Source organism: Hyperoodon ampullatus (assembly GCF_949752795.1).
Source record: "Hyperoodon ampullatus genome assembly, chromosome: 5".
Classification (NCBI taxonomy): Eukaryota; Metazoa; Chordata; class Mammalia; order Artiodactyla; family Ziphiidae; genus Hyperoodon; species Hyperoodon ampullatus.
In genome coordinates this window covers 76,754,599-76,766,744 of record NC_136918.1, presented here as the reverse complement: position 1 = coordinate 76,766,744, position 12,146 = coordinate 76,754,599, and the positions used below count along the sequence as shown (strand labels likewise).

Here is a 12,146-nt window from a genome sequence, read left to right as displayed (position 1 = left end):
TGCGTGCTGTCGGTGGTATACAGTTGTCCTAGACGCCAAGCTGGTGAGAGTCAGTGCTGGTAACAGGCACCTTTTTGTAGAAAACAATGGTGTAGGCACTTCTGTGTTCAAGGGAGGGAAAGCTGGCAAGAGTCAATGGTCACCTTGCTTTGCTAGGTGGATGGGGGTAGCCAAGACCAACCCCAGGTTTGATGATTCATTAGGAGGACTCATGGCTTTGGTTTATTTTGGGCAAAGAACCCAGCAAAGTCAGCAGAGGCGCATGGGGAGAGGTCTAGGGGCCCCAGGCGCCAGCTCCCCAGAACACCTCTCAGTGGAGCCACTCAGGATGCCTGTCACCCCCCAGCACTGGTGACATGTTCCCGGACAGCAAAGCTCCTTAGAGACTCGGGGCCATGGATCCTACTGGGGGCTGGTTGTGGGGGGTGTTCCCTAGGTGGCACGCGGCCAAATCCCAGACGCCCAGAAGGAAAGCTGGTGTTTAGCATAAGCCAGTGACCAATGGTGGTGGGAACCCCCCCCGAAATCTACGTTCCCAGGTGCTGGCCGGGGCCGCCTTCCTGGGAGGGAGTCCGCCTGCACACTGGGTTACTCAGTTTTGCTTGGTTCTTTTAAGGATATTGAAGAAGGAGGAAGTTACAGCTTATGTAAGTTGTTTTATCTGTGGATTTTATTTGTGCTGTTCTGTGTAGAAGCAAAATGTGGTTACTTTTTCTGTTAGAGCTGGGTACGGGATGATTCCCTAACATAGAGTTAATTAACTTAGTCATTTATTGAGTACTTTGTACCAGTTTCTGTTTTAGGCTCAGGAAATAGAGCATTGAGCAAGACAAATATTCATCTCTGAACCTACAGTGTGGAGCGGTGGAAATTTATTTCTTTAAAGGGATATATTAAAGCTAGGCATCTAGATCCCTTTCCTAAGGGTGTGTCCGCACATACACGCCAAGTGATGGGCATCACTGAACTCACCGTGACTCATAATGGGCATGGTTTATATTTATTTAATAAACATTTGCTGAGCACCTACCGTCTGAAAAAAAGCCTCATATGTACTACGTGTTGACGGTAAAAGTTTAAATTCTTGCTCTGCCATTCCCTAGTTTAACAACTTCCTACACATTCTTTACCTCTCCACCTGAGTCTCTCGTCTATACAATAGGTGTATTACCTACTGCGTAGATGGGACACAGGAAGTAAAGAAGCTGAAGTGTAGTGTCTGGCCCAGTGCCTGCAGTTACAGAGCATCTAGTGAATTCCTGCTGTTGTTGTTGCCTTAGAAAGTTGCTCTAAAGTTCTGAGCGTACAGGTGGGGAAATAGAAACAAGGGCCGTATTATCTGAACGTGATACGTAAAAGTTAAAGATGGTCTAAGACTCCAGTTGTGATGTAAATCATCCCTAAAAAGAGCAGGTTTGGGGATATTAACCGGCTGGCGGTCTGTGGTCCTTTATGAACCGGGACCCCTGGAGGATGAAAGCTGTGAATCCTAGCTTCTGTGACTTTCTTGGCACCTGGAGGGCAGGTGAGTGAAAGAATGTCCTGCCCAGAAGAAACACACACACAATTTTGCTTCCAGTTTCAGGGGGTTTGGGTCCATCCTTGGTCTAGAGACTTGGACCTGGTCCTTGCTCCTGGCCCAGGAGAAGTAAACAGGAAACTTTCCAGGGAGTGCAACTGGGCTTAGTGGGCCACTGAAGGGGGGCTGGCCGCTGTAGATGAGGCCTTAGTGAAGAGCGTCCGGGTTTGGCTGCTGGTCCCGGCTGTCGTGTAGTCGCTGCCGTTGACGGCAGCACGGGCCTGGTTAGAGAACCGAGCTGAGGCTGGCACTGTAAACGTGGAACCTTTTGCAAAAGAGCCTTCCGTATCGAGATCCTGGGGCAGCGGCCGGCCGAGCGCCCCAGGTCGCCTGGAGTGAGGCCCCTGGGGCTGAGTGCTAAGAGTTTGTCTTCTCCGTTTCCCTTTTCTGTGCCTATGGGCATTTCCATCTTGTGTATTTCGTAATTTGGTCAAGTTCCTTATTTTCCTTGTATATTTAGTTGCCTTTGAAAGCGATCCCTGTGTGCAGTTTGTGCTGATTGGATCATTTCTGGTTATTTATAGTGTGGTTACTCTTTAACATTATTTTTTAGCGATAGACTTGGTTTATTGTAAAAAAATAAAGCTTTTCTATTTAAAACAATGATTTAATGGTTGGCTGTGTGTACGTAATAGTGGTAAACTATTATTTCTCTGATTCATTCAAATATGATGAAGGTGTTTACAGCAATAAAAAAACGTAACTGTCACTATCTCTACTCACAGATTAAATAGGTTAAAAACTTCCGGACAATAATTTTTGTGTGTCTTAGGCTTCCTGAATCTTTGTGAAATTTAGTTACATTGAAGTTGTAGATTGTTTCTGGGTCGGATTACAAGACCCATCAGGAAACAGGCTGAAGTGACGTCAGTAGCAACTTGGGGGGGAATTAGAATGTAGGTAGCTTAAACCCTTGTGTCCTTCCTGTTTCCTTAGTGACTTTCCCCCTCTTCCTTGCATGAACATTTTGAAAGATGTGATACCCAAAAGTCTTCCGTGATTTTCCTAAATTATTTCAGTACACATGTCATGCCACAGGTCTGTTCCGACTCTAACCAGGCTTGTGTCCCAGACACTGGGGGCACCTTGAATAAGACAGAGACCCCGTGGGCTGGAGGGAAGCGGCTAAGAGGTCGAGGGTGAATGGACCACCTCCATCCCGGTGTGGGGTCTGGTTGACATGCTGCAAAGATGGCTCTCCCTGCTGCACAGCAGGGAGACTGGACTCCAGGAGGAGAGGTTGGGGGTGGGCAGGAGTGGAGACACAGACCCTGGTCAGAGGCCGCAGCCGCTCTGCTGTGACTGGCCAGGGCCCGCGGTGCTGGATGTAGGGCTGCTGGGCAGAGGAAGTGGGGATCACGGTGGGGCGTCTGGCTGGAGCAGGTGGGCGGGTGGCGCCGTTTCCTGAGATGGGAAGACGTGTGGACGAGCAGGATGGGGTGGGGCGGAATCCACGTTCTGTGTCCGACGGGCTAGGTTTTCAGTGCCCAGGAGGCGTCAGGTGGAGAAGTTGAGAATGAGTAAACGAGTCTGCAAGCAGGTGGTTCTCTTTGTTTTATTTTTCTAATGAGCACAGAGTTCACTGAACACCTGCCCTCCCCTCACCTAGTGTGAGCCGTCAACATTTCCCATGTTTAACACACACGTGCACGCGCACAGCACAATTTCAAAGACAATGACAGATGTCATGACCCGTCACCTCTAAATATTTACGCCTGCGTCGCCCACGTAACGCCAGTGCCGTTTTCACACCTCACAAGGTCGATAGTCATTGTCTTATACCATCTACTACCCAGTCCGTATTCCCATGTCCCCCAGATGTTCTAAAGGTGACTTTTATGGCTGCGTGTTTTTCCAAACCAGCACCCAGCCATGCTCCTGTGTTGCCTTCAGTGACGTTTTTCTGTCTCTAAGCTATAGCAGTCCTTCCTACCCCACAGTTTCTATTACGGCACTGAGATTTTGAAGAGATCGGGCCAGACAGGTGCCTGTAGACCCCTGGATTTAGATGATTCGTTGTATTTATTTAAGGTAATTAAAAATTTTTATATAATTTTAAACTTGCAGGAAAATTGCAAGATGAGTGCTAAGAGCTCCTTGTGTGCCCACCCAGGTTTACCCAGAACCCCCAGTTGTTCACATTTTGCCCCATTTGTTCTGTCTCCCCGCAGTCTCAACCATTTGATGGTAAACTGTGGGCACCATGCCCCTTGATACCCAAACACTTCAGTCTGTGATTTTAAAGACTATTGCATTATCTTACATAACCAGAATACAATGGCCCAAATCAGGACACTTAACATTGCTGTAATACTCTTATCTAATTCAAATTTTGCCTCATGTCCCAATAACACCCTCTACACCATTTTCCCCCGTCCAGCCCCACTGCAGGATCACTGGTGACACAGTTGTTGTGAGGTGACATTTTGGGGTCATGACCTTGAACCCTAGCCAGGCTCTGGGGCTGTGGGGCAGTCTCTCACTCTGTGCTCCCCTCTCCTGTGTCGTGTCACCATCACAGTCATTGGGCAGGACGGTGGCGCTGCCCCCCTGCTTTGTCTTCCCTCCTCCACCTGAAGACGGGCTGGGGGCCGCCCCGCACCCACTTGTCCTTGCGTATCATCCTGAGTTATCAGGTGCCGCTGTACTGTTACTTCTCCCTTTTCTGGGCAGTGGAATTTTGTCCTTTTTATTTTAAATTTATTTTATTGAAGTATAGTTGATTTACAATGTTGTGTTAATTTCTGCTGTACAGCCAAGTGACTCAGTTGTGTATATATGTATATACACGTATGTATATATACAAACACACGTATATATATATATATATACACACATACATTCTTTTTCATATTCTTTTCCATTATGGTTTATCACAGGATACTGAATATAGTTCCCTGTGCTATACAGGGAACTGTAACCCTATATAGGGTTAGGACCTTGTTTATCCGTCCTATATGTAATAGTTTGCATCTGCTAACCCCAAGCTCTCGCTCCATCGATCCCCCCCACCCCCTTGACAACCACCAGTCTGTTCTCTATGTCTGTGAGTCTGTTTCTGTTTTGCAGATAAGACTGTTCTTTGTAAGAAGAGCATTTTGTCTATTTCTCCCATTTATCACATTCTGATCAGTGCAGATGGTAGTTTTTAAAAGCTTGTTGAGACTTCCATTGTGACCTCTTATGTGGTCAATTTTTTTAAATACTGTGTTTATTTGGAAAGGATGTGCATTCTCTGTTTGGCGAATTCTGTATGTTTATTAGGTTGAGGTTACGAATTGTGGTTCAGGCCTTTCCTGTCCTCTCTTGTCTGTCAGACCTGTGGTTCTGAGAGCCCCCGTGGCATCTCCCGCCGTGGCTGGCCTTGTCCCATGTCTGTTGGGCTCTCAGCGTGGCTGAGTGTCGGGGGCACATCCTCCCACCTGGGCCCCGAGGTTTGTCACCCCGCTTGGTTTCATTAACCCTTTTCCTTTAAGTCTCTCGTCTCTCTGTACAGATGACACCAGTTTTCTTCCTCTTCCTGACTTCCTGGTATAATTTCTTGACATGTAATTGGAACAGTCTTTCTTTTTTCCTACTAAAAATAGTTTTTATTATTGACCTTCTCCTATTTACAAATTTAATGTGAATATCCAACTTTGACCAGAGGTCATCTCAGGATGTCTGATGAGTTGTGAAAATCCCTTCAAACTCAGCTATTTCGCTTACGTTTCGTTGAAATAGACGCTACTTGAGAGAGCAGAGTAACAATTACTAGCTTCCCTTTGAGGCAGTCAAGGGCGGGAGGTGTCCACTTGTCTCCCTCTTTCACGGTCACCCCAAGTTCCCATGAACTGAGTCCCAGGGACCTCGTGAGAGTCTAGATTGAGCTACACCTTAACCCCACTGCTGGCAGGGTCCTCAGCTAAGGAGGGCTACCCCTGGAGGGCTACACCAGAACCACTTGGAGCCACGTTTAGAGTTTGAAAAAAACATGTTTTATATTTTCTTCACATTTTATTTATGAAATAAGTCCCACTAAAGCCAGATCATTCTCACGTTTCATGTCTAAATAAAAGAGGGCTCAAAAACTGTTATCTGCAAGGAATCCGCCCAAATCAAGAAACACAGAAGACAATGTAGGTGCCAAAGGTCTTTATTTCCAATAAGCGAAAAACCAAGTCGCATATAATCTTGATTTTATTTTATTTTTTAAACATTGTAAATTTCACCATACTGCGTGATTTTGCTGCTCAAAGTGGGGTCAACTGATCAGCTGCACACACGTCAGCTGGGGCCTCCTTAGAAAGGTGGCATTCCGGGTCCCACCTAGGCCTGCTGAATTAGAATCTGCTTTTAAACAAGATCCCCAGGGCGAGCCTGTGCACATTACGGTCTGTGTTGATGTCACGCTGAGAATCTTCTCAAAGATTTTATCGATATCATCCTATATATTTAGTAGTTGTATAATTTTCTTTTTAAATGTAGGTATTTCGATGATCTGAAACTAATTTTTATGTTAGGTGTGAGAAAAAGTGCTCTTTTTTCCCCCCCACACCTGATACCTTTTCTTGAGTAAGTGGTCCATCATTATCCTACTGGGGACATATTAAGTCGACAAAAAGAAAAGGAAATGTATATATATTTTGTCTTTTTCCTTTTTTTAAAAACAGTTTTTTGGCTGTGCCACGTGGCATGTGAGATCTTCGTTCCCCTACCAGGGATTGAACCTGCACCCCCTGCAGTGGAAGCACGGAGTCTTAACCACTGGTCCTCCAGGGAAGTGCAGGATGATCTTACATTGTTCAAAGAAAAGAGACTGCAGAAGAAATGAATAGCACTCCATAGATGTCTGAGCTCTGACAGAATGAGCGATTCAGAGCCTGATGGAAGAAAACTGTGCCTAAATCACAGGCCTTTCTTTAAAGCACGTGGTTCCCATACAGAAAACAGCCACTGGTTGAGATGGGGGTAAGGGTGAGAGGTGGGTACAGTCATCATTTTGAGCCTGCAAAACTAATTCTTCTAAAGACCACGTATTCTATGATACCATTTATAGGACGTACCCAGGGTCGGCAAACCCGTAGGGACAAAAAGAAGGTTAGTGTTTAGGGAGTGCTAATGGGTATGGGATTCTTTGGGGTGATGAAAATGTTCGAAAACTGGTTGTGGTGATGGCATGTGAACCCACTACCACTGAAGAGCGCACTTTAAAAGGATGAACCCACATGGCACGTGCATTCCAGCTCATCAGTGGCCAGTGTTTGTCCAGTGCATTGATTACACGAGCCCTGCCGGTTGTAGGAGGAACCGTGCACCACGTGTATTGATTTACCTGCCTGAGTTTTCACCTACGTACAGCCTGCCTTGTCACACCTGTATTTGGGGCCGCTGTCTCACCTGTCTACTGTTCGGGCTTACTGCAGGCCTCGTGTCCCGAGAAGGGGGGGACCGCAGGGCACCCCGTGGATACGTGGACTGGTGGTGAAGCGTTACCTAGAGAGGTGTCTCTTGCATGCGCCCTGATACCCGGCCAGGCCCCGGGCGGCCCCGCGGACACTCGACCCAGGTGTGTCTGACCCTCGGACACTGGACTCGGGCGTTTGGCCCCTTGGACATTGGGATCCGGGCGGCCCGGCCCTGCGGACACTCGACCCGGGTGGTCTGGGCCCTCAGGCACTGGACTTGGACGGCCTGGACCCGCGCGCCGCGCCCCCGCCACCAGAACCCCGCGTCCCCAACATGGGCGCGCAGCTCGGGACGGGGCGCCGCGGCGGGGGCGGGGCGGGCGGGCGGTGGGTGTGGCCCGCCCTCGGGGTGGGACCTCCGGGCGGGGCGGGGCGGGGCGGGGCGGGGCCGGGGAGGGTCCGCCATTGCGGGCGGGCGGCGCAGGCCCGCCGCGGCCGTCGGTTTCTGTGTACCCGACCGCCCGGCCTGGCGCAGCAGGCCCGCCCGCGCGCCACACGCCTTTGGCGCAGGCATGTCGGGCCCCGGGCAGCAGGAGCCGCCGCAGGCGGGCGGGCCGGCGGGCCCCGAGGGCGCGGATGCGGCGCTCGGCGAGGCGGGGCTGAGTTTCAGGACCAGCGAGCTGAGCCTTGTGGAGATGACGGAGATCGAGTACATGCAGCTGCAGCACATCGTCTACTCGCACATGGAGGCGGCGGCGTCCGACGGCGAGCTCGAGACGCGCGTCAACTCTTGCTTCCTGGCGGCGGCGGCGTCGGGCGCAGCGGCGGGGGGCTTCGCTGCGGCCGTGGGCGCGGCGGCGGGGTCGCGCCGCCCGTGTACCCGGTGCTGTGCCGCCTGCGCTGGCCTATGGTGGCTTCGCGGGCGCCAACCAGTGCCTGGGCCACATCGACTTCCAGGAGCTGCGCATGCTGCTGCTGAGCGAGGCGGGCGCGCCCCGCGCCGCCGAGAAGACGCCGGGCGCCGACGGACCGGGCGCCGGCGCACCCCGGTCCAAGGCGCCCGACGGCGCCGGCAAGGAGAACGTGGAGGGCGCGACCGAGGTGCGGGCCAAGTGGGCGGTGCGCGTCCGCCTGGAGGACGGCTTCAACAGCATAGCAGCCGAGCCCCCGCCAGCCCCGCGCGGTGCGGATCCCCCCGAGCCTGACATGGCGCTCAACAAGTGGGTGCATCCCCCAGGGAGCGGGCCCGGCTGGATCAGGGTGTAGACCAGGGTCCTGTGCAGAGAAGCAGCAGGCTGTGTGCGGGTATAGACCAGGGTCCTTGCAGAGAAGCAGCATCGTGGGTCTGGGTGTAGACCAGGGTCCTCAGCAGAGGCCACCGGCCTGTATCCGGGTGGAACCAGAGGCCTCTGCAGGGAGGCAGTAGCCTGGGTCCGGGTGTAGACCAGGGTCCTGTGCAGAGAAGCACCAGCCTCGGTCTGGATGTAGACCCGGGTTTTCTGCAGAGGCCAGCGGCCTCACTGCAGCTTGCATCTTAACAGGGAGCAGACCTCAGTGGGTGTGGAGGCTGAGCTGCAAGTTTGTGTGCTCTGTGCAGGCACAGCAAGCAGATATTAAGTACACAGCCTGCAGCATTACCTTTGCGGTGTGCGCTCTGCGTCTGCATGTGGAAGAGAGATGAGTTGAGGTAAGTGCACACATGTTCCTGAGGAACAAAGGTTTTGTCCCCAAATCACCCACCTAAATGTCAGGAGAGACCTCTGCTTCCCCCTCTGTTGACTCAGGTTGAGGCTGACCTGATCTTGCACAGATGCATCCCCTGGGAGGACAGACGTCATGTTGTGAGTCTTTGAGTGTAAAATGCAGCTTCATCCTTCAGCCAGACTGCCAGCCCATAAGTGATCTCGCAGCAACAACTATCGGAGAGGAGTAGCCTGTCTGCTAGGGTGTCTCCTCAGCTTTCTGTCTGTCCCCACCCTGTAGTTTTCCCCGTTTTGCCCATAGTCGTCAGAGTTTGGAGGATGGCCAGAAAAAAACAGAGATTGGTGTCAGAAGTGTAATGGGAAGGGAGGTGTAACTAAAAGATGACACACAGCCACACCTTCCAATGTGAGGAAGAAAGTTTGAACTTGTCCCCTCCGACACTAGCTGATAATTGTTTTGTAGAGATTTCCATGATGGGGGGCATTCATGGTAACAGATTCGAGTTCCTATCCAGAAAATCAAATGTTAGCCATTAGAGTGTGATAGTGATTGTGGTGTTTCAGGAAACTTACCTGCCACATACTCTTCATGTGTTTCTGGGTTTCTTTTGTCTTGGCAGTTTGGTAACTCTTATTCGCCATCCATCCGAATTAATGAGTGTTCCACTTCATCAGCAACAAAACAAATGTAGAACATGAGTGAAAAATAAAACAGCTGCTGCAACTACTGCTCTTCAATTTACATACCCTCTGTTTACTGCAAATAGTTGCTCTACTAGTGGAAATTCTAATCTTTCACAAACACAGGTAGGGAAAATGATTTGCGAAGCTTTGCTCTTTTGTGTTAAATGGATAAATTGTATTTTAGTTAGGTCCCAAGGCTGTTTTTGTCTTTCACTGAGCTCGATAACTTGTTAAAATCGAGAGTATTTATGTGGTTCGGGGATATTTAAAAATCCTTAGTGCACCTAAAGTTCTTCAAGTTCATGTGAATAACTTTGACGTTACTTCTATTAAAGTGCGTTTTATTTGTGCGTAGAGAGGAGATTGTCACCTGTTGATAACGTTCCTGTTGCTTCATTGTTTTCCAGAGTTGTAGTAACTCACGTTCTGTACTTGAAGCTACCAAGCATCAGGATGTTGGATTGCCGAGAGCATTTTCTTTCTGTCATCAGAGGTAAATTGAATCCACTAAACAGACTTTGGGTAGTAGAAACAAAGCTTTGCATGAGCAGGTTCGGATTAAAGTAGGAGGTAAGCGATAAAACAGAAGCTGGCAGGTGCTTTCTCCTCCTGCCTGATGTCTCTGCCCCCCTTTTTTTTTTTGTCCACGGGTCGGGGAGGGGAGAGAGGTGGTTTATAAAGAAATGAAAGGATCTCGGAAGCCTGCTTGCATCTTAGGAATCCTTCTGTCCCTCTGCCCAGTCACCTCACTTGGAACATCCTTGCGAATTTTGAACATCACGTTTATACTTGGCCTGGAAACGTTGAGTTTAGGGGCTGCTTTTTCTTAACAGTAACCTCCTTAAACAGAAACATGATAGACTTAGGTACATTTTCGTTACTGACAGCAAATTTAGGTGTTTTTTTTTTTTTCTCTTATTTCATACTTCATGAGTGAGGCAGGAGTCTGAAATCCGCTCAGAGCTTTAGGGGACCATCTGCAGGTGGGCAAAGGATTGAGTTGGGAGCAAGAGGCCATAAGGTGATACAGAAAGTCTTAGAAAGAAAGAAACTTCTGAAGGCAAACTTTGCTTACCCCTGACGTTAACCCTCAATCCGTTTTTCCTGGAAAACATTCTTTTTCGAGTTATCCAACAATAACACAGCTTACACTAAGCTTTTCAAGAGCTGATAAAGACAGGGTAGGGATGGAGCTCTCCTTCTTTCTCCCACGCCAGTGATTAATTTTCCATTGTTCTTATGACATTGCTCGTGAAAGTATATGTTAGCATTTGTAAGGTATAAAGGTTAAAATTAAAATAGTCCCTGTACTGACTACTCAGCTGAAGAACCAAAATATTACCAATACTTGTGAATTCCTCTCTATGTCTTTTGCAAAGTTATCACCATTCTGAAATGTGTGTTAAGTGATTCTTTCATCGTAGAGGGTTTGGCTTTGTACAGTACCTCGGGAATGCACATCACCACAGGTACTTCTTAGACGCCTGCTGTACTGTGATAGAAATTTGACATATTTCTGTAGCACAGGTCAAAGCTATGACGTGATGACTCCTTTTGTGGGGGGAATCTCACTTGTAAGGTGAGGGCGTGTTTAATCCTAAACTACTTAGGTTCTGTCCTCTTCTGAGCATTGCAGTTAGAAAATCAGTTGTCATCTTAGAATAATTGCATATCAAGAAAATCTTTTGGAGAAAATATTTCTAGGTTTGTTTTTTTTTTCCCCTTCTGAATATCAGAAAAATCAAACAACTTCTTGGTTTTTTAATTCATAGATGACAGTTAAAATGGCTCTTGATTTAAAAGGGGGACTTTTGATTGTATTGCTGTATAAGTTGTATTGATTACATAATACCTGGGGTGTTTTTTTTTTGCGGTACGTGGGCCTCTCACTGTTGTGGCCTCTCCCGTTGCGGAACACAGGCTCCGGACGCGCAGGCTCAGTGGCCATGGCTCACGGGCCCAGCCGCTCCGCGGCACGTGGGATCTTCCCGGACCGCGGCATGAACCCGTGTCCCCTGCATCAGCAGGCGGACTCTCAGCCACTGCGCCACCAGGAAAGCCCTCTGGGGTGTTTTAATTTAGTTTATGTTCCGTTGTATAGTTTGAAACCTAGAGCCTTGTGCCGGATGTTTCTATGGAATTTTGAAGTGCTTCTTGTTTGGTTCTGTGTGCTCCTTACCCATTGATGTTTATATCTTGGATCGAAAATACCAAAAAATATATTCAGCATTCACGAGGGTAAGTTTAGAAGAATCAAAAAATTAAAATACCACTTTTTCCTTCTTTTGCAAAGAAGAAGCGCTATGTAAACAAGCAATAAATAAGAGGAGTCGGGGTAGGATACGTCAGTTGGACACAAACATAGAACGAAGAACCCTTGGAGAGCTCCGGAATGTGGGTGAAGGCTCCACAGCAGCGCAGGGTGCTTGGCTGTCGGTGGAGTCGCCCCAGGCCGCCCTCGGGGAGCAGAGGCAGAGCGGGCCCCCACGGGGCAGGTCCCAGCGGAGGGAGAGGGACAACCGCATGGAAAGAGATAGAAGGTAATGCGTGCTGTCGGTGGTATACAGTTGTCCTAGATGCCAAGCTGGTGAGAGTCAGTGCTGGTAACAGGCACCTTTTTGTAGAAAACAATGGTGTAGGCACTTCTGTGTTCAAGGGAGGGAAAGCTGGCAAGAGTCAATGGTCACCTTGCTTTGCTAGGTGGATGGGGGTAGCCAAGACCAACCCCAGGTTTGATGATTCATTAGGAGGACTCATGGCTTTGGTTTATTTTGGGCAAAGAACCCAGCAAAG

The 12,146-nt window shown here is 49.1% G+C and overlaps 1 pseudogene across 1 annotated transcript; it reads left to right on the top strand.

The window, feature by feature from the left end:
- Nucleotides 1–7,538: 7,538 nt before the first annotated feature.
- On the top strand, nucleotides 7,539–11,897 carry LOC307053956 (transcription factor-like 5 protein; annotated as a pseudogene). Its single transcript has 4 exons — nucleotides 7,539–8,186; nucleotides 9,290–9,476; nucleotides 9,761–9,923; nucleotides 11,647–11,897. The product of its transcript is annotated as a transcription factor-like 5 protein (transcript).
- Nucleotides 11,898–12,146: the final 249 nt, after the last annotated feature.